At 39.4% G+C, this 23,107-nt stretch overlaps 1 protein-coding gene across 8 annotated transcripts in view; it reads left to right on the forward strand.

The window, feature by feature from the left end:
- The first annotated feature begins 9,068 nt into the window (after positions 1-9,068).
- BLTP1 (bridge-like lipid transfer protein family member 1) overlaps positions 9,069-23,107 on the forward strand; it is a 212,504-nt gene continuing 198,465 nt past the window's right edge. For all 8 annotated transcript variants that reach the window (XM_008969477.4, XM_024928495.4, XM_003816409.5 and 5 more), the window contains exons 1-2: positions 9,069-9,546; positions 10,983-11,070. The gene's annotated coding sequence lies outside the window, so the exon portion shown is untranslated. The remainder of the gene's footprint in view (positions 9,547-10,982; positions 11,071-23,107) is intronic.

The raw sequence follows: 23,107 nt of genomic DNA on the forward strand, positions 1-23,107 counted from the left end.
ATAATGACCTTGTCTCTGTCATGAAATCTATTTTGTGTGACATAAGTATAGCTCATTTCGGTTGGTTTTTTGGTTTCCATTTGCATGAAATATCTCTTTCCATCCCTTTATTTTCAGTCTATGTGTGCCTTTATAAATGAAGTGTGTTTCTTGCAGGAAATAGATCATTGGATGTTGTTTTCTAAAAATCCATCCAGCCACCCTATGTATTTTGGTTCGAGAGTTTAGTTCATTCACATTCAGTATTATTATTGATAAGTCAGGACTCACTCCTGCCATTTTAAACAATTGGTTTCCTGGTTGTTTTGTGGTCTTCTGTTCCTTACTGTCTTATTTTTTGTGAAGGTGATTTTTTCTTGCTGTATGTTTTAATTTCTTCCTTTTTATTTTTTACATATCTGTTGTAGGTTTTTTGATTTGAGGTTACCATGAGGCTTGAAAATTACATCTTATAACCCATTATTTGAAATTGATGGCAACTTAACCCAGATTGCAAAAACAAACTAACAAAGCAAAGAAAAAACAAATACTAATTCTACAACTTTAGTTCATCCCTCCTGCTTTTTAACTTTTTATTGTTACTATTTATATCTCTTTATACTATCTATGTCTCGAAAAGTGTTTGCTGTTACTATTTTTACTAAGTTCTTTTAGTCTTTCTTTTAGTATACAAGTAGTTTACACACCACTATTACGGTGTAATAATATGTTTATCTGTGTACTTACTATCACCAGTGAGTTTTGTACCTTAAGATGATTTCTTATTGCTTGTTAATGTCCTTTTTTTTCAGACTGAAGAACTCTGTTTAGCATTTCTTGTAGGACAGGTCTGGTGTTCATTAATTCCCTCAGCTTTCACTTATCTGCGAAAGTCTTTATTTCTCCTTCATGTTTGAAAGATATTTTGCTGGACACACTATTCCAGGATAAAAGTTTTTTTTTCCCTTTATTACTTTAAATACATCATACCACTCTCTCCTGGGCTGTATGGTTTCCACTGAGATGTCTGCTGCTAGACGTATTGGAGCTTCTTCTATGTAATTGTTTCCTTTTCTCCTGCTGTTTTTAGGGTTCTTTCGTTATCCTTGACCTTTAGAAATTTGATTATTAAATGCCTTGAAATAGTCTTATTTGGTTTAAGTCTGCTTAGTGTTTTATAACCTTCTTTAATTTGAATATTGATAATCCTCTCTCTAGGTTTGGAAAGTTTTCTGTTATTATGCCTTTGAATAAACTTTCTACCTCTTCCTTGAGGCCAATAACTCTTGGATTTGCCCTTTTGAGGCAATTTTCTAATATCTTAAATTCATGCTTTATTCTTTTTGTATTCTTTTTTTGTCTTCTCTGACTTTGTATTTTCAAATAGCCTGTTTCATGCCCACTAATTATTTCTTCTGCTTAATTTTGCTATTAAGAGATGCTGATGCATTCTTCACTATGTCAGTTGAATTTTTCAGCTCCAGAATTTCTGCTTGATTCTTTTTAATTGTTTCAGTGTTTTTGCTAAATTTATCTGATAGGAGTCTGAATTCCTTCTCTGTGTTATCTTGAATTTCTTTGAGTTTCCTCAAAATAGCTATTTTGAATTCTCTGTCTGAAAGGTCACATATCTCTTTTTCTCCTGGATTGGTGCCTTAGTTTGCTTGGTGAAGTCATGTTTTCCTGGATGGTCTTGACGCTTGTGGATGTTAGTTGGTGTCTGGGCATTGAAGACTTAGGCATTTATTGTAGTTTTTGCAGTCTGGGCTTGTTTGTTCACATCCTTCTTGAGAAAGCATTCCAGGTATTTGAAAGGACTTGGGTGTTGTGATCTAAGTTTTTGGTCACTACAGCTATATCTCTATTAGGGGCCACACCAAGCCCATTAATGCTATGACTCTTGCAGACTCACAGAGGTACCACCTTAGATAAGATCTGGGAAAATTCTCTGGATTACTAGACAGAGACTCTTGTTCTCCTCTGTCACTTCCCCTACTCACTCCCCAAAATGGAGTCTCTGTGTGTGTGTTGAGATACTTGGGATTAGGAAAGAGGTGATACAGGTACTCCTGTGACCACCATACTGGAACAGTGCAGGGTCAGACCTGAAGCCAGCATAGCACTGGGTGTTACCCAAGGCCAACGGCAACCACTGCCTGGCTACTGCCAATGTTCACTCAAGGTTCAAAAGCTCTTCAGTCAGCAGTTAGCCAATGTAGCCATGCTTGTGTTCTTCCCTTCAGGGCAGCAAGCTCCCCTCTGGCTCAGGGAAAGTTCAGAAATGTCATCTTGAGCCAGGCTCTAGAGTCAGGAACCTTAGGAAGCTACTTGGTGCTCTATTCTACTGCAGTTGATCTGGCACCCAAGACACAAGACAAAGCCCTTCCCACTTTTTTCTCCCTTTCCTCATCTGGAAGAAGACTCTTCTCATGGCTACCACCATCCCAGGCCCACGACGAGTACTACCTGGCTACCTTCGATATTGACTTAAGACCCAAGAGCTCTTCAGTCAGCTTATGGTGAATGCTGCCATGGGTCTCTCCCTTCAGGGCAGCAGGCTCCCCTCTGGCCCAGGGCAGGTCCAGAAATGCTGTTCAGGAGCCAAAGCCTGGAATTGGGGATCACAGGAGCCTGCTTGGTGCTCTACCCCACTGTGGCCAACCTGGTACCTGAACTACAGAACGAAGTCTCCCTTATTCTTCCCCCTTCTTTTCTCAAGGAGGTGTCTCTCCCTATGTCCACCACAGCTGGGAATGTACTGGTTCACACTAAAGCCAGCATGTCTCTGAGTCTCACTCAGTGAGTACTACCGTATTATTATTGATGTTTATTCAAGACCCAAGAACTCTTTGGTTAGCAGGTGATGAATCCTGCCAGGACTGGGTCCTTCCTTCAAGACAGCAGGTTTCCTTCTGGCTCAGGGTGTATTTATTATGCCCCCTGGGAGCTAGGGCCTAGAATGGGGACTTCAAGACAGCCTGTGCCATATTCTACTGTGGCTGAACTGGTATCCAAGTTGTAAGACAAAGTCCTCTTTACTTTCTCCTGTCCTCTCCTCAAGTGGAAGGGAAGAATCTCTCCCGAAGCTGCAAGCTGCACTGCCTGGGACTGGGGAAGGTTGACACAAACACCCCCTTGGCCTCCCCAGCTGTTGTCTCAGTAGGATGCATGCACCCCAAGTCCACTGGCTCAGAGTGTAGCACAGAACCAGGACTTGCCCAGGAATTGTAATCCCTGTGGCCTAGACTGCCTATTAAGTTTATTTAGGACTCCAGAGCACTTTAGCCCATGGTGGAGAGGCTTGCTGGAACTCAGGTTCTGGCCGCTGGGACGGACAATTCAACTCTTGCTAGGGCTGGTCTAAATGCTCAGGTGGACATCAGCTGATTTCTGCCCTGTGTTGCTTTCCACTGTGACAGGGCATCACTGAATTCCAAAGTGAAGTCCCACAATCACTGCACTCTCCTTCCCCAAGTATACAGATTCTTTTTGCAGAAGATGTGGGAGGGGTGGTTTCATCAATTCAAGACTGTCTTTTCTACCGACTTCAGTGCTCTTTCCTTGATATGATGTTAAAATCAAATACTGTGATCACTCACCTGATTTTTGGTTTTTATGAAGGTGCTTTCTTGTGTGGACAGTTCTGGTGTTCCTGAGTGGGGAATGATCACTGGAGGATTTTATTCGGCCTTCTTACTGCACTCCTCTTCCAGTCAATGTATACTAACAATAGCAGTTGTTATAATGATTATTTCAATCAGCAAATATGAATATGCAGTGTTAGTCAAAAATGTAATGTCCTTTAAATATAACAGATGTTTAATTATTGCATCATACTTTAAGTTGAGAAGTATAGGCAGTAACTGCGAGCACTAGATGATGGTAACGTTACTTTTAAAGTATGGTTCATTTAATGGAAATTCAAATAAAGTATGTGGTAGTTCACATTCAAATGCAAGGTGTGACATTTATTGGTTTTTAAACATTCTTTAACATGTTTATTTTAATATAATGTTGTATTATCTGAAGCTAATTGTTTCTTCCTTCCTTTATTTAATAACCATTTATTGAATGTTTACCTTATACAGGACTCACTGCTAGGCCTAAATACACAGATCTGTAAGACATAATTCCTTCCTCAGAGAATTTACAGTCTAGTATGGAAACAATAGGTATTTCAAAACAGAAAAATTGGAAACCATCATGATACACACTTTATTGATAACATAATGGTAGTGCATAGTTGGTACTAGCTGTGATTCTGGAGGTAGAGAACATGACTAAGGCCTACAGTGGGCAACCTTATCTCAGTTCTCACTACCACTGCAATTGGATTGAGAATAAGCATGGGACCCAAAAGCAGTCAATGAATCAGATGTCAGTGTGACAAGATTCTTGATCTTTCTTGCTGGATCAAAAAAGGAAGAGTGTAAGACTAGAGTTCTGCCAGCATCTTGCTGCCATCGAAGTATGAGATTGAAGCCAGCATAGCAACTGGTTTTGCTGAGAGTCCTCTTACAAGAGATTAGGTCACATAGTGAGATAGGAGGGATGTGACTGCACAGAGAAAGGACTATGTGAAGACACAGGAAGAAGATGGATATCTGCAAACCAAGGAGAGAGGCCTCAGGAGAAACTGAACCTCCTGACACCTTGCTCTTGGACTTTCAGCTCCCAGAACTATGAGAAAACAAATTTCTGTTGTTTAAGCCATCTGATCTGTGGTGTTTTGTTACGACAGCCCTAGTAAACTAAAACAAGTGTCAATTCATATTAGGTGTAGACAGAGAAAGTATAAATTGAAGGGAGAGCTAAAGAAAAAGATAGTTAATGTCATCAAACTATGTTATTTTACTTTAGAATCAGTAATACATGCATACATTACAAAATGTCATATATGTTTAATAAATGGTTTTTATTTACTGCATGTTCGAAACACATTTTATTTTACTCTAGTATAGAACATTTTCATGGTGAAAATATCAATGTAAATAGAAAGCAGCTAAATCTTGGCTAACTTGGTGGCTACCTTTGTATTTTGAAAGCAATCTATTTTATCTCTAAATAATCCTTTTATTGTGTCTGAAATTATACAGTTAGAAATTTATTACATTCGATCTCTTTAAACTTGAAGATTTTTGTCTTCATTGATTTATTTTTAGGGCTTTATATAAAAGTGAAATTTAGGCTGGGCGTGGTGACTCATGCCTGTAATCCCAGCACTTTGGGAGGCCGAGGCAGGTGGATCACTTGAGGTCAGGAGTTCGAGACCAGCCTGGCCAACATGGTGAAACCCTGTCTCTACTAAAAATACAAAAAAAAAAAAAAATAGTCGGGTGTGGTGGCAGGCACTTGTAATCCCAGCTACTCGGGAGGCTGAGGCAGGAGAATCACTTGAACCCGGGAGGCAGAGTTTGCAGTGAGCTGAGATCACGCCATTGCGCTCCAGCCTGGGGGACAAGAGCGAGACTTTGTCTCAAAAAAAAAAAAGTGAAATTTATAGGGGCAGAAAGAGGTATGGAGGATAACTTCAGGGAGGCCACGAAAGCCTTATTTAATCTGACTCAGAAGCTGACCTTTGTATGTAAACCTCTGAATGGAAAATAAGAGGACCAAGGGGGAAAAGAGAGAGCTCAAATAGATAAACTGCACCTTTTCACCGTCAGCCCACCTTAAAAACATAGTGTTCTACAGGGAAAGGATTCCCTATTCAATAAATGGTGCTGGGAGAACTGGCTAGCTATATGCAGAAGATTTAAGCTGGTCCCTTTCCTTACACCATACACAAAAATTAACTCAAGATGGATTAAAGACTTAAATGTAAAACCTAAAACTATAAAAATCCTGGAAGAAAACCAAAGCAATACCATTCAGGAAACAGGTACGGGCAAAGATTTCATGACGAAGATGCCAAAAGCAATTGCAACGAAAGCAAAAGTTGACAATTGGGAGCTAATTAAACTAAAGAGCTTGTGCAGAGCAAATGAGACTATCAACAGAGTAAATAGACAACTTATAGAATGGGAGAAAATTTTTGTAAAGTACGCATGTGACAAAGGTCTAATATCCAGCATTTATAAAGAACTTAAACTTACAAGAAAAAAAACAAACAACTCCATTAGAAATTGGGCAAAGGACATGAACAGACACTTCTCAAAAGAAGAAATACATGCGGCCAACAATGATATGAGAAAACTCAACATCATTGATCACTGGAGAAATGCAAAACAAAACCACAAATGCAAATCAAAATCACATCACTCAAAATGGCTATTACTAAAATGTCAAAAAAAAAAAAAACAAAAACAGGTGCTGGTGAGGTTGCAGAGAAAAAGGAACAAGTATACACTGTTGGTAGGAGTGTAAATTAGTCCAACTATCATGGAAGACAGTGTGGCAATTCCTCAAAGACCTAGAGACAGAAATGCCATTTGACCCAGCAATCCCATTACTGGGTATATACCCAAAGGAATATAAATCATTCTATTATAAAGACACATGCATACGTATCTTCATTTACAGCATTATTCACAATAGCAAAGACATGGAGTCTACCTAAACGCCCATTAATGATAGACTGGATAAAGAAAATGTGGTACATATATACCATGCAATACTATACAGCCATAAAAAGAATGAGATCATGTCCTTTGTAGGGACATGGATAGAGCTGGAGGGCGTTATCCTCAGCAAACTAACGCAGGAACAGAAAACCAAACACCACATGTTCTCACTTATAAGTGGGAACTAAATGAAGAGAACTCATGGACAAACAGAAGGGAAAAACACACACTGGCGGCTATGGGAGGGTGAAGGTGGATGAGGGAGAGGATCAAGAAAACTGAGTACTAGGCTTAATACCTGGGTGATGAAATGTTCTGTACAACAAACCCCCATGACACCACAAGTTTACCTATGTAACAAACCTGCACATGCACACTTGAACTTAAAATAGAAGTTTAAAAAACAGTGCTTTTTAGTGGCCAAAATTTCCTGTGTTGTTTTCCTTTTTTAAAAATCACTAGACCACACAAACAAACCTGTACACTATTGTTTATAGTAGCTTTATTTGTAATAGCCTCAAACTGAAAACAACAAAATGTTCCTCAATGGGTGAATGATTAGACTGTGGAACATCCATATATTGGAATACTGCTCAGCAATCAAAAGATCACACTACTGATATAGATGACAATTTGGATACAGTTCAAGTGAATTATGTAGAGTGAAAAAAGCCTGTTCCTAAAGGTTACACACTGTACACTTTCATTTATATAACATCCTCAAAATGACAAAATTACAAAGATGGAAGACAGATTACTGGTTGCCAAGAGTTAGGGTTGTTATATGGGGAGGAGGGGTGGGTGCATCTATAAAGGGGTGGTAAAAGGGAGATCTTTGTGGTGATAAAAGAGGTCTGTATTGTTTGTAGTGATAGTCACATGGAATTACACACGATAAAATGACATAGAGCTACATACAGACATTGTACTAATGTCAGATTCCTGGTTTTCTTACTGTACTATAATTATACAAGATGTAACTATGGGGGAAACTGGGTGAAGGGTACATGAGACCACTCTGAACTATCTTTGCAACTTCCTGTGAATTTATAATTATTTCAAATAAAAAGTAAGATATAAAAAATCACTTGAAGGCTTTCATCATTAGAGAAATTCTTCTTGGATTCAATGGAGACAGTTTCTTTGGCATCCTTACTTTAACGGCATGCTAGAGAAAAATGAAAAATAGGTGGGAGACTGGAGAAGGCAGTAAGCCTTGCCATGCAAATTTAGTGAGCCATATGAAATGTCAAAGAGCATAATGATTTTCACAAGACTAAAGGCCTTTAGAATAGAGGCTTCTAAAATAAATAATTCATTTATACAATGTCGCCTAATGCATAGCTGTAGTTACAGGGTGACTCTTGATCACAGGGATGGAAAGGAAGTAGAGGCAGAAACTTCCAGATTCCCACAGTCCCCTCACACGGTTACAGAAAGGCCATAGTGAACTTCCTTCTCTCCTCTCCCCTCTGCTACAGTGCAACTTAGTTTCAGTTTAGTTTTTGATTTGGGGAACTTGAACCATCTCTAGGTGATTTCTAGTCCAGAGAACTTGTACTTGCACAATGTCCTTCTTGGGCAAAATCCGAAGTTTGGCTGTAGCAAATTTGAATCCTTGTGGTGGTTCCCTTATTAGAAAACAAAGATTAAGAATGACTAGAAATCTTCCAGATGTTGAAAAAGACAATTGAAATTAATTTATTTGTAGAGGGGCAGAAATAAACTCTAAAGAGTTAATTGACATAAGGCCAGTACCAGTGTCCAGGTAGCGGAAGGAAGTAACGAAGACAGTGCATGCATTTCTCCTTTTGGTTTTCATCCAGTCCTTCCATAAACCACTTCTGTCTGGGCCTCTATTTCCTTATATGCAATAACAGTTAATTGTTGTACCTCATGTGTTTTCTGGCATTATCTTAAATTTGGTTTCATATCTGTTCCTTTTGAGGTGAGAGTGGAACAGCCATGTGGAAATATTAAGGTTGTAGTAAGTACCTCAGCTCCGGAAAGAAGTCAGAACTAGAGATTTAGACATTTGGAACTTCAGAGGCAGTATACAGTAATACTTTGGAGCCACATTTCTTGGGTCCAAACCCTGGTTCTCTAGCAAGTTATTTAACCTCTCAGTGTCTTAATTTTTCAATTTGTGAAATGGAGATAAACGGGGATGAGAATAACCTCACAGGATTTTGGAAGGATTAGTCAATAAGCCCTGCTAAACACTGTTTACTATTGCTAGTATATAGCGCAGATAAATAAATATCTGCGACATTCCTCTAATTCCAAGAAGTCGTTTGCCTTGGTTCACCCGCTAAATAATAAGAGCCTTTCTCTTTAAAAAGAGGAGCAGCAAGTTACTTTTCATTAATATCATCAGCATAATAATAGACTTAGTTGAGAGATTCAGCGTGGCAGCATTTCACACAATCGAGCTCTCTTATTGATCATGTCATAAAAGCATCTCTATTTCTTAAGGACTCATTTCACGTCATACACCCATCCGATGCTCCTTTTTCGTTAGCCTCCGTCTCCTAAGTGGGCTTATCTGTCTCCTGCTATCAGGAAGGCACTAACTTTTCCTTTGGGTTGTTAGGGTAGCAAAGTGATTTTCAAATTCAGGGTTCTGGCTCCTTCTGCAGCCCAGAGAGGAGGAAACAGGGCGGGACGCCGCCGGATTCCTGGGCAGGGCTTGAGTGGCGCACCTCGAGGCGCCGGCGACGCTGGCGTGTGACGTTGCTGCCTGACGCAGGCGCAGTGCCGCCCGGCCTCGGTTGGGACCCCTCCCCTCCTCCTCCGCCCCCTTGGGTGTCGGTGGCTGCGGCCAGGGTCTGGACCTGGGCGGCGGCCCCGGGCGGCGGGGCTAAAGGGTGTGGGCACCGGCAGAGCTTCGCAGGCTGCATCCGGCTCGGTGCTGCTGCCGTTGCCGCCCGTGCCGCCGCCCCAGGCCCTCGGCGTTCCCCGGAGAGAGGCAGAGGGATTTCGGGCTGCCTCGGCACTCGCCCAGGTGAGGGGATGGGCCGGGCCAGACGGGGTTGAGGTCGTCAGCCCCTTTTTCCAGTGTCTCTGGAACTCAACCTGGTCGGAGTCTGAGAGCTTTGGCTTAGTAGTGGCTGCCTGCGGCGGCGACTCTTTCATATTCCTTTGCCATCCTTACCTACAGCCCTGGCACCTATAGACCGGGGGTTGGAGGTCAGTGGCAAAGTCTGGAAGGGCCATGGCAGTCGGATGGCTGGGGACTTTGATACAGGAGCAGTTCCTGCGGGTGATGGTAAGGCGCTCCACTTGCTGATGTGTGGACTCGGCAGGAAGGACCGTGCACCCGCAGGCTCGGACTGCAGCCTTGCCAGCTGCACTGGGTTGTAGTAGACCCCATGCTGCTTAATATAGGGTCGGTTGACCGAGGGCGGGGAAGCCTAGGAACAACCCCCGCTTTCTTCTCCAGGATTGATGTGTTTTGTATTCTGAATTGGTGCTTGCTGCACTGCACTCCAGAAGACTACGTTTCAGCAGAATTTCCTATTGGTCAAAGGAAGGTGAAGAGAAGTTGATTTTTCTTCCGGAGAGTATTAGTTGTTGTCTTTTTTTTTTTTTTTACCTTCCTGTTGGCCTTAGTGTTGACGTTTGTTAAAGGTAAAAGTTCATGTGAATTTCCTCTTTAAGGAAATCATGGGCTTTATAACTGTCTAAGCACCTGTTAAGTTTCAACCGGTTTAGTGGTTTCTGCTTTCACCCTGTGCAGAGCAATGAAGTTGTTTTATTCCAAGTTAAATATACAAAGTATAAAAATAGATGAATAACCAGAATACTTTGTAACTATTGAGTGGTACATATAATTATGTGCATATATTATCACATTTAATCATCATAACAATCCTATAATGTAAAGTCTACTATTCCCATTTTCTAGATGAAAGAACAGAATAGACCTACAAAGTAACATGTTCAAAGTCAGAGCTGTGACTGAAACCAGGTAATCTGACTCGTTTGCAGTCCCTTAGTTAGTATGCCATACCAACTCCCAAGCACCCTGTGATTTTGCAAGATTTTCATTTGATAAAAAGTATGCCAGGAAGGACATTATGGCACTGTTCTTGCCAGCAAGGACCCAACAGTTTGAGAGAAACTTTCTCAATGTCGCATTTTGAGTTATGTTTTAAACATAGGATTTGATCTCTAGGACCTTTGATTACCAAACTCATGCTCTTAAGTACAGTGGTTTTGGAGTCTTTGGAAGGCTTTAGTTTGGAAGTTGTAGTTTTATTTTATACTTAGGAGTATTTCTTGTTTGGAAACTTTAAACAAGGAAACGTAATATTGGACTAAAAGAGTTTCCTCCTATTTGTGCATGATTAAGTAACGAAATCATATAATCAGAAATGGTTATGCTGCTCGTAAAGCCAGAATACCTTGTGTAATTAGTTAAAATGCCATACTTTTCAGGTTTGTTAAGATGAAACACTGCAGAAAGGCTATCTGAAGAAAAGTAGAAGGAAAAACAGAACGTTGCAAACTCTGGAAAAAAACTTGGGTAAGTATTTTTGGCTAAGTTTTAAAAAGGTCAAATTTTCGGTTAAAGACTTTTTTTTTTTTTTTTTTTTTTTGAGACGGAGTCTCGCTCTGTTGCCCAGGCTGGAGTGCAGTGGTGCGATCTCGGCTCACTGCAACCTCCGCCTCCCGGGTTCACGCCATTCTCCTGCCTCAGCCTCCCAAGTAGCTGGGTCTTCTGACTTTCTGCTTCAGTTGTGGTTTAATCTGCCTATATTGCTAGGGAATGGGGGTGGGGTGGTGGTGATATGTAATGTAACCTGTTAGTCATTTTACTTGACTTTTGAGCTATTGATACCTGATTGACAAATTAAGTCATGTGCTTAGCCTGTGCATTGGCAGGAGAAAGCAGGGAAATCCTTTACTTAACAGGTGTCAAAATTCTGTTCTCTCTTTTGCTTGCTCTTTAATCTACCTAAGTTTGTAAAGTGTTTTAAGAAGAAATTGAGAAAATGGCCAGGCGCGGTGGCTCACGCCTGTAATCCCAGCACTTTGGGAGGCCGAGGCGGGCGGATCACAAGGTCAGGAGATCGAGACCATCCTGGCTAACACGGTGAAACCCCGTCTCTACTAAAAATACAAAAAATTAGCGGGCGTGGTGGCAGGTGCCTGTAGTCCCAGCTACTCGGGAGGCTGAGGCAGGAGAATGGCGTGAACCCAGGAGGCAGAGCTTGCAGTGAGCTGAGATCGCACCACTGCACTCCAGCCTGGGCGACAGAGCGAGACTCCATCTCAAAAAACAAAAATTGAGAAAATGAAGAAAAGTAGTTGACTTTTGGTTTGTTTTTCATGGAATATTGTGTATGGCTGAACTCAAGTATATTTTTTATGAATTCTACAGAGAATAATGGAAGACATGATCAAAGGTGATTAAGAAGCAGTGTAATTCATTTTATAACTAGCTATTGAGTATCATGTATCAGACATCCAGGCTTCTGGTAATAGAGTAATGGTCTTCATGGCCCTGGAGAACACTACAGTAGTGCATTTTCTCTTAGAAGGTAACATTTTTTGTGAATTAATATGTTTTCTTTATTTGATAAGTATGTTTTTGGTTTATGTAAAAGACTAGAAAGTGAGCATTACTCATATAGTAAGAATTTATAATAAGCAATTTTATATTATTTTAGTTGGTAAAGCAGGATTCTCTATGAGTGCTGCATTAATGTACAGTGGGAAGCTAGGATTTTTTTTTTTTTTTGGAGACAGAATTTCACTCTGCCTCCCAGGCTGGAGTGCAGTGGCGCAATCTCTTCTCACTGCAACCTCTGCCTCCTGGGTTCAAGTAATTCTCATGCCTCAAGCTCCTGAGTAGCTGGGATTACAGGCATGTGCCACCACGCCTGGCCAATTTTTGTGTTTTTGGTAGAGACAGAGTTTCACCATGTTGGCCAGGCTTGTCTCGAACTCCTGACCTCAAGTGATCCACCCGCCTCGGCTTCCCTAAGTGGTGGGATTACAGGTGTGAGCCACTGCGCCTGGTGAAACGAGGATTTTTGTAGACTTAATTTTAGCATACTGTATTTCATATTAAAGATAATATGGGAGCTTAGCAAAATTAATTTTTTAATTTGAGAAAAATTTGAGGAACTTCTATAGAAGATACATGGTCAGATAGGGAACCGTTTAGATGATGAATTGGAGGGAGGTGAGCTTTGAAGACTGGTGATCAGTTAGAGGCTATTATAGTTATCCAGATGGGAAATGAGAACTGCAGTGCATATTGGAATTAAGAAATGAAGATGGATTTAATAGATGTAAAGAGCGTAGATGGATAGGATTTAGTGGGCTTGAGGGAAAATGAAGTCAGGGTAATTTCTAGCCACCATCATCTTTATGCATATGTTAATGTTTAATAAATACTTTTGAGATGCTTAGAATGAATTCTCTGGCTTGGGAAACTGAGTAGATTCTGGGGCCATTTACTGAGGTAGGAAGTGTAGGAAGAGCAGTAGATTGGGGAACATGATTGGAGGAGATGAGTTCAGTTTGGTCCATTAAATCTGAGGCATCCGTGACTTCTAAGAAATGTCATTAGTCAGTTGTATATATGGATCTGAATTAAGCAGAATACCCAGCTTGAGATGTAAATTTTGGAGTCACAATTTAAAGATGATAGTTAAAAGCAATGGCAATGGATGAGATCACTCAGGAAAATGTAGAGTGAAAATAGAAGAGAAATGAGGTTGGAGAACAACAGCATTTAAGGGTGAGGTTAAAGAAAAATACACCTCAAAGGAGTGGGCAGGGAAGTAAGATTGGGTAAGAGAGTCACAAAAGTCAGTGGAAGAACCGAGTTTAGAGAAAAGGAATGAGTATTAGACATCTATAGACATCAAATAGGATGAGGACAACTAAAGTATCCATTGGACATATCACTTAAGAAATCGTTGATGACCTGAGCAAGAGCAGTTTTATAAGTGAAGCTAATTCACACTGGGTAAGAGACATGGATGTTGAAATAGCTAATGTCATTTACTATTTCAGAAAGTTTAGTTGTAAATGAATAGAGAAGGATATAGCTAAAGCTATGAGTTTGAGAGAAGGTTTTTGTTTTTTAAGGTATAAGGGATATAAGCACATGTTTATTTGCTGAAGATAAAGAGTCATCAGTAAGAAAATCTGAAGATAAAGGAATGAGGCAGAATAATTGGTGAAGCAAAGTCACTGAACAAACTGGAAAGGATATAATACAAGGGCTCAGGTCAAGGGTACTTTAGATAGACTTCTACTGAGACAGGAAGGAAGGAGATGATGATGATGATATATACAGATAAATTTGTAGGAGGCAGGATAAAGGGCTACTCTACAAAGTTTATGCAGGAGACTGACTTATGGTAGAAAGAGGAAATGGTTCACTCTTGTAATCAGTAGCCTTTTTGATGTGGCATCGCTGACTCCTGATCTTTTAGTAGGGAGGAGGAGGAGAGTGAGGTGGTTTAGCTTAAGATGACGTATATGAATCATCAAGTTAGAGATACCTTGAAGATCTCTTGCAAAATTACCCTTCTCATACTTTGTGTTAGTATCTATGGCTAAATAACAAATTATCCCAGAACTTAGGGGTTTAAACCGATAAATGTTTTTTATTTCAATTTCTGTGGATCAAAAATTTGGGAATGACTAAACTGGGTGCTTCTGGCTCAGGGTCTTTGAGGAGGATGCAGCAAAGATGTAGGTTGGGACCTTAGTTATCTAGGGTAGTGGTCCTCAACCTTTTTGGCACTAGGGACCAGTTTTGTAGAACAATTTTTCCGTGCACCTGACAGGGGTGGGGTTGGTGGGGGGATGGTTTCAGGATGAAACTGTTCCACCTCAGATCATCAGGCATCAGATTCTCTTAAGGAGTGCACAACCTAAATCCCTCGCAGGTGCAGTTCATAATTGGGTTTGCGCTCCTATGAGAATAATGCCACCTGCTGATCTGACAGGAGGCAGAGCTCAGGTGGTAATCCTCACTCACCTCCTGCTGTGTGGCCTAGTTCCTAACAGGCCACAGACCAGTACCAGTCTGCGGCCTGGGGGTTGGGGACCCCTGATCTAGGGGCTCAACTGGGGCTGGAGGGTTTAATTCCATGATGGCTCACTAGTTTAGCTGCTGGATGGAGACCAACAGCTTTTTTTGTCATAGTCACATAAAAATTCAATTTCAGTTATAGTAATATTCTTGGTTCACAGGAATTGGCTATTATGTGGATCCATTTGGATCCACATGGATCCAACACTCCAATTAAAAAAATATTTTCTTTGAACTTGATATGATGAGAGTGTTGGTAAACACATGTGACCATTTCCCCCTCCCTGTCTCCCAAGTCCCTGTTTTTTTTGGGTGGGTAGTTTGCTGTGTATCAGGTGAGGGTTCCTGATCCAAGTGGCTTAAGACTGGAAGATATGAGAAAAGCCTAAATGCTACATAGGAAAAAAGAAATAGTTTTATTTCAAAAAAACCTTTAGAATTTTACTTTGTTGATGCTAGCATTTTAGTGTTATTTAGTGTTTTAGAGTATTTTAAATAAAAATGGAAGTGAGAAATTGAATTGTTGATTAAAAGAAACTTACAGAATGTGTTTGTTAGCTAATATGAAAAAAGCATAAATGAAGCCCTATAACTAATTAATTTATGGTATGAGGACTAACCCTTTCATTCGTGGTAGTTTCTATTTATCTCTTTATATTGCTCACCATTTTAAGGAGTATGCTGAAGGTAGTAATTACCACTAAAGTATTACCATTAAAAGTAGATAACATTTAAAAGTCACAATTTCTTCTAGATTTGGAGAGATTGTAGTTAGCTCTGTCTGTCCTCTTAGTTGATATATTTTCTACAGCTTTTTAAGTTTTTGAGGCTGGGCACAGTGGCTCACTCCTGTAATCCTAGCACTTTGGGAGGCTGAGGTGGGTGGATTACAAGGTCAGGAGATTGAGACCATCCTGGCTAACACGGTGAAACCCCACCTCTACTAAAAATATAAAAACAAAATTAGCCGGGCATGGTGGCGGGCACCTGTAGTCCCAGCTACTCGGGAGGCTGAGGCAGGAGAATGGCGGTAACCCAGGAGGAGGGGCTTGCAGTGAACTGAGATTGCGCCACTGCACTCCAGCCTGGGCAACACAGCGAGACTCCGTCTCAAAAAAAAAACAAGTTTTTGAAAAAATTATTTTGATAAGTATTTAGGTGAACCAGCATAAATTTCTGGCTATGGAGGTGAGGTTTGGTAAAATACAGCATTTTTGGTTGGGTGATATGACTTCTTAGATATTCAGAGTTCTTCGATATATAAGCATGAAGAACCATTTTTGTAGCATAGATTATGATATTAAAAATTATGTTTGTTTCGTTTGCTGATTTATAGTGTTGGGATCATCAGTCGCCATACCTGAATATTTCTTTTGCCTAGTATTTGATTTTCTTCTAAGAATCATGCTCACTAGTACTTGTGGAACTATGTTATTCATATTGGTACTTTCTTGATTGTTATTTGTGGCAACTAATTTCTTTTGGTTATAAGTACAATTCTGTTATTAAATATGGTTTTTGGCTGGGCGCGGTGGGTGGCTCACGCCTGTAATCCCAGCACTTTGGGAGGCCGAGGCAGGTGGATCACGAGGTCAGGAGATCGAGACCATCCTGGCTAACATGGTGAAACCCCGTCTCTATTAAAAATACAAAAAATTAGCTGGGCGTGGTGGCAGGCGCCTGTGGTCCCAGCTACTCGGGAGGCTGAGGCAGGAGAATCGCTTGGACCCAGGAGGCGGAGGTTGCAGTGAGCCAGATCGTGCCACTGCACTCCAGCCTGGGCGACGGAGTGAGACTCTGTCCCAAAAAAAAAAAAAAAGTTTTTATTTTACTTATTGTAAGGAATGAAATACATTTTAATCGTTGTTTACTGCCATGGACTTTATTGTTTTTTAGCTTTCACTTTTTTGTTGAATTGATTTTTTCTTTAAGAATATTAATAAAAGTAGCTTAGCTACTACTGTTATAATGTTTTTCGTCAAGTGCTGTGCTGTGAGTTTTATGTTTGCTTTATGTTTTTAATGCCTTCAGCATCTCTTCAAGGAAGAGATGGCCATCCTACTATTTGGAAACAGGCGCAAAGAGATTCAGAGGCTTGCTCACAGCTAAAAGAAGTATAAAAGGGATGAAGCCAGCTTTCCATTTCAAATCTGGTTTTAAAGCCTACTCTATTTCTAAGATACCAGACAATTTCTATTATTTATGATTGAATGTTATTTTACCACATAATTCTGTTGGGCTTTAGAACTAGTTAACAGGTGAAATTGTGTTTGTTGTGTATAGAATCCTGGGACTGAAAAGGACCTGGAGTGACCCTTCCTAGGTAGCAAGGATTATACCTAATCTATTTTACCTAAGAGGATAATTGTTTATTTTGTCTGCTTGAATAAACAGAATAGGACATTATATAATTTTGATTTATGTGCACAAAGATGCTGGCCCTGTCCAGAATTGTTAAGGAGGCTAAGTTTGCATTTGTTGCCCATCTCTTTTGAAGATTTTCCACATCTTCGGGAATCTTAGGCTTTTTGTAATATTCATAGGTCCTGCTTGTGAATGAGAAAAGCACTCTAATGAATCAATTTACACTAATACCACATGGTAATCATGAATGGTAGGTATTATTGAAATCCCATTAAGATATCTTTGCATTCTTAAAAATATTGGTTAGCGTTCTATTTAAATAAATGGGTGGTGTAATTTTAGGCCTTGTTGTGTCATGATGGGAGCAATTTTTAAGCAGAGAGGGTCCTACAAATCACTGTACATGTAATGGGTAATGTCAACTTTTTATACATTCCAGTACTATCTTAAATGTATAAAGTTTACATAATTATTTTAAGTGAGGTATTCAATTGCAGTAGACACATATTTTGTATACTTTATCTGTATAGCATCATAGAATTGGAAGGAACTTCACAAAGCCATTTGTTCCAGGCCATCTGCCTGAGGCTTGGTTAGTGCTTAGACCATTTTTGTCACTTTACAGTTTACATGAATTAAACACTCCTTGAAACTTTATTTTGAATAAAAATGTTGTATGATCTGATTTGTATTTTACTTTTGTTTTGGGATCTCCTTAGGCCATGGCAAAGATAAACAATCTGTTCAGGCAGATCTTTTGTTTTGGTATTTACTGAGATATTTGGATCAATTACTTGGTGTTTTAATTGTTAAGGAGGAGATAAATGTCTTTAGAATTGGTAACCCTACACAAATTATCTGAAGATAATTTGTTACATATGTGCAGAGACCAGTTAAAGGTTTTCAAGTTAAGCGTTTGGTCTGCAACATTTAATATTGATCACTAAATGTAGAAAGCAATGTAGAAATATGATTGTACAGAGTACATAATTCACAGAATTCTAGTATACAGTAATGGTGCTATGTGCTAACAGGTACTTAACCTTACTTGGTGATGAAGAGAGTGTATGTTGGTGGAGTTCAAAGGAGAGCTCTAAAGTTGGTTTATTTTCCAGCCCTTAAAGAAATGTGATAAGAAAATCAAGTTTTTACCATATAGGTTTTTTTCAGATTTATTAAAAACTGTATAATATTTTCAAAAAAAAAAAAAAAAAGAACTGTGATGAAATCCAGAAGACTTTAATACAATGGTGTGAAGATTTGTGGATGGCTTAGGTCCAAAGATTGTGATTTCATTGTTGCATGAGGGATTTGGGTATGATTAAATTTTTTTTTTCATTTTTGTTCTATTTGGAATTGGGTTGTTAAAATATTGAATGTTCTGTTTCTTTACTTTTTTTTGGCAGGCCGGTTGTAGGGGGTGGGTGAGAAATACTGTAATGAGATCTCTTCTTAGCTCTAGAAAATGAGAGCCATTTTTTCTTTTCTTTTCTTTTTTTTTTTTTTGAGACAGGGTCTTGCTCTGTCACCCAGGCTGGTATGCAGTGGCGCAGTCACAGCTCACTGTAGCCTTGACTTCCCAGGCTTAAGTGTCCTTCCCATTTCAGTCTCTCCAGTAGATGGAACTACAGGTGCTTGCCACCACACCCAGCTAATTTTTGTATTTTTTTGTAGAGACGGCGTTTCCCCATGTTACCCAGGCTGGTCTCCTGGGCTCAAGTGATCGCCCACTTCAGCCTCCCAAAGTGCTGGGATTACAGGCGTGAGCCACAACACTCAACCAGAGAATCAAATTTTCTTAAGGGTAAAAAAGATCATTTAGGAGTGTCTTTGGCCCTGAATACATTAGAAATACTTGCCTATCTTTGACAATAGCTCATAATGATGTATTTTTTATAATGATGCATTTATTTCATTCATTTATGAAGCAAATATTTATTGAGAGACTGCTCAATGCCAGGAACTTTGTTGGATATTGGATACCCAAATGAGTACAGCAAGCACATCCTTAAGGAGCAGTCATTAGTGGGGGAGATACATTTCTAAACCGATAATTACAATACAGTGTGATAAGTACTAAGAGACAGGTAGTCATTCAAGCAGCATTTATTTAGCATTTTCTATATTGTTAGACATTCTAGTAAAGATTATGAATATTCTAACTCTTAAACTTAATACTCAGAATTTCTGAGCTGTATGGTAGAATTTTTAAGCCCAATAAATATTTATTGAATGGATAAGCAAAAACACATAGAAAAGGTTATATTGTACTTTCTATGTTGCTCCAAATAATCAAAATCAAATATACTTTCCCATGACAGTGCCAGGGTAAGCTGTGGCTCTTCACAGCTAGGTCTTCTCAAGTGATAAGTAATGTTATATGGATGTATTCCAGCTTAAGCCTGATAAAGGAAAACCTTATTTCACACAGTTCTGTTCAACTTATGGGATATTTGTTTTAGAGGAGCCATGAAGCCCTGGAAGGGGATTAACCAGTGCACTGAGCTTTCTTGAGGACCTGTAGGCAGGTTCACAGATGGGAATTGGGAAAATTGTAATCAACCAGTTCTTTCCAACTCTTCTTCTTTGAGTTAATCAAATCTTGCTGAGATGGGGTGGAGTTGGGGGATTTGGGTCAAGCTGTGGTGACAAAAGTCCTCTCATCCATAATTCCTTTCAGCTATCACCCTAGGGTCATCCTTCTGCTAGCTGTTATTAACACAAATTAAATGTTAAGAAAAATAGAAGAGGAAAAGGGACAGTAGAAAGGTAATGGGGTTATAACAACAACAACAACAACAACAAAAAACTGGGAGTAATAAGAAGAAAAAGGATGAAGTAAAAATGTTTTAAAATAAATATGAACTTGACTCATACTTTAAAAATATATGGAAGCAATCAGAGTCTGTCATTCTTTTCTCTACAGAATCTCCTTGCATTTGGGTTCATTCTTTCTCTGTTGTTCCTGTTCTGATAAAAGAAATGTTCCTCTTTCTATCAAAAGCTAGTTCCTGCACATATGTATGCTCTGGATTGAGATTTTAAAAGTCTTATGTATTAAATATTGTGCGCCTTCAGTCATATGGTTTCATGGTCTCTTCTAAAGCACACAGTCATGTTTCTTGTAAAGAAAATTGTCCTTAGATTTGATAGGCCTAGTTATAAATAATAAAAACACAGTGCTTTGTTTTGGGTTTCCCCAGAAACAAACCTGGGATAAAGATTCAAGGGAATATAGTTTATTGGGAAATGATCATAGGAAACACTGGTAGAAGTGGGGAAGGAAGAAAAGAAAGGGATAGAAGTGAATAAAGGGCATTATTCTGGCTGTTACCACTGTGGGCACCTGGAGTTCACTCATATTGGGAACTCTGAAGACATCAAATAAACTACCATCGGAGTTATCCCAAACCAAGAGCAAGGACAATTTGAGTGTTAAATCCACCAACTTCCTAGCCATAATTGACATTAACTCTCTGGCGTTTCTCGCTTGTCCCTGGAGTGCAAGCTGAGTGTGTCCTTGCAGTCAGAAAGCAGCACTCAGCAGGGTGTCACAGGTGTTCATAATGAGCAGGTTTCCTGTGTAGAGGTGAGTGCCAACAGTATATGGGCAAGACACCAATAGCATTGGCTGCCAATAGCAAACATTTATACAATTCAGTATCTATGATGTGCCAGAAGTTCTAAATGCTTTACATCAACTTATCAATTTACACACTATAACTCTATGAGATAGGTACTATTAGTGTCCTCACTTTGCACATGAGGAAACAGAGTACAGAGAGGTTAGGTATTTTGCCCACAATCACACAGCTATAATTTCAGAACTGACATTTGAACCCAGGTGAAGCATAGTATAGAGTCTATGCTTTTAATCCACATAGTGATCTGCTTCTGGAACAATATAGTCTGAAGCAGCATCTTTTGATTCTACTGTTGTTCCATAATAACTGCCTTCTCTTTCTCCTTTCCCCTAATCTCTTTTGTTTTAGTATTCTGTGTCTACTTCCTTATTTGTGGTTGTCTCCGCCCCTCCCTGCAATTCTAGAACATTGTAGGCATTCCTCTTTCCATTTTACACTCAAGGCTATCATATCAAATAATTCTTGCTAAGGTATTAACTGATATTTCTGAGTTTATGTGAAGGCCTCTGAGTTTGGTATTGCTTGGTGAGTATCTGCATGTTAATTACAAAATACAAATATTTAAGAACCATAGAAAGAAAGATGTGATTATAGAGTTACAGATGACTAGGTTAGAATTTTGGGATTGGGAGACACCTATACCTTGGCCATGGTTATAAGGAGAGGCCAAGAAATGTGTGCTTAGGCAAAAAAAGCCGTTTTCCCAACTACAGCATCCTGTCCTCCAGCCATCACTTTGTCTTTTTCTTTTTAAATTATGGAAATATTACACGCCAGTTGTAAAACAAACAGTATGTGAGTGCCCAGAATAAAAGTGAAAGTCTGGTTTTGTTGCTGCTTCTCCTTCCCCCAGAATCTCCTTCCACTGATTAGATTAGATTCAAGCTATATGCATCTTTGGCAGGAATATCACAGAAGTGAGACTGTGTTCTATTAAGAGGCTCACAGTTTTGACTTATCCTCTTGCTGCTGGTATTTACATTGATCACTTAACTTGCCTTTCTCAAAGTTCCTCTTTTTCCCTTTGTCATTAATAATTATTTTTTGGGGGGCGGGGAAAGAGTTATTTTGATGTGACTATATAGAATTTTGTTAGCCATCAAAATTTGATTATATTGGTATGGACTCAGATACCTGTTTTATTAAATGGGTGGTAATCCATTACTATCATTTATTTTATTTTTTTTGCACTAAAATATAAAGTAATCAAATGTTAATACAAAACTTTTCCTAGAAATGTAAAGCTTCTTCCTGTGTTTGAGTTGCTAATGAAATACACCCATGTCTCTGCATTTTACATTATCACATTCATGGTGATATGTAAGAATATAATTATTTAGACCATATTCCAAAATGCCAATATAGAAGAAGGTATTTATAGCATGAATTTGAATATTGTCTTCATTTAAATACAAACCTATGCACTGTAAGTAGGTGCAAGCCTCAGACTACTTCATAGTTTCTTCTAGTGTAGTTGCACCTATGTTGTCACATTTTTTTTAATTATACTTTTTTAGGGTACATGTGCATAACGTGCAGGTTAGTTACATACATGTACATGTGCCATGCTGGTGTGCTGCACCCATTAACTCATCATTTAACATTAGGTATATCTCCTAATGCTGTCCCTCCCCTCTCCCCCCAACACTATGATAGGCCCCGGTGTGTGATGTTCCCCTTCCTGTGTCCATGTGTTCTCACTGTTCAATTCCCACCTATGAGTGAGAACATGCGGTGTTTGGTTTTTTGTCCTTGCGATAGTTTGCTGAGAATGATGGTTTCCAGCTTCATCCATGTCCCTACAAAGGACATGAACTCATCCTTTTTTATGGCTGCATATTATTCCATGGTGTATATGTGCCACATTTTCTTAATCCAGTCTAACATTGTTGGACATTTGGGTTGGTTCCAAGTCTTTGCTATTGTGAATAGTGCCGCAATAAACATAGGTGTGCATGTGTCTTTATAGCAGCTTGTTTTATAATCCTTTGGGTATATACCCAGTAATGGGATGGCTGGGTCAAATGGTATTTCTAGCTCTAGATGCCTGAGGAATCGCCACACTGACTTCCACAATGGTTGAGCTAGTTTACAGTCTCACCAACAGTGTAAAAGTGTTCCTATTTCTCCACATTCTCTCCAGCACCTGTTGTTTCCTGACTTTTTAATGATTGCCATTCTAACTGGTGTGAGATGGTATCTCATTGTGGTTTTGATTTGCATTTCTCTGATGGCCAGTGATGATGAGCATTTTTTCATGTGTCTGTTGGCTGCATAAATGTCTTCTTTTGAGAAGTGTCTGTTCATATCCTTCGCCCACTTTTTGATGGGGTTGTTTGTTTTTTTCTTGTAAATTTGTTTGAGTTCATTGTAGATTCTGGATATTAGCCCTTTGGCAGATGAGTAGATTGCAAAAATTTTCTCCCATTCTGTAAGTTGCCTGTTCACTCTAATGGTAGTTTCTTTTGCTGTGCAGAAGCTCTTTAGTTTAATTA

This window comes from Pan paniscus, chromosome 3, assembly GCF_029289425.2.
Source record: "Pan paniscus chromosome 3, NHGRI_mPanPan1-v2.0_pri, whole genome shotgun sequence".
NCBI classification, from domain to species: Eukaryota; Metazoa; Chordata; class Mammalia; order Primates; family Hominidae; genus Pan; species Pan paniscus.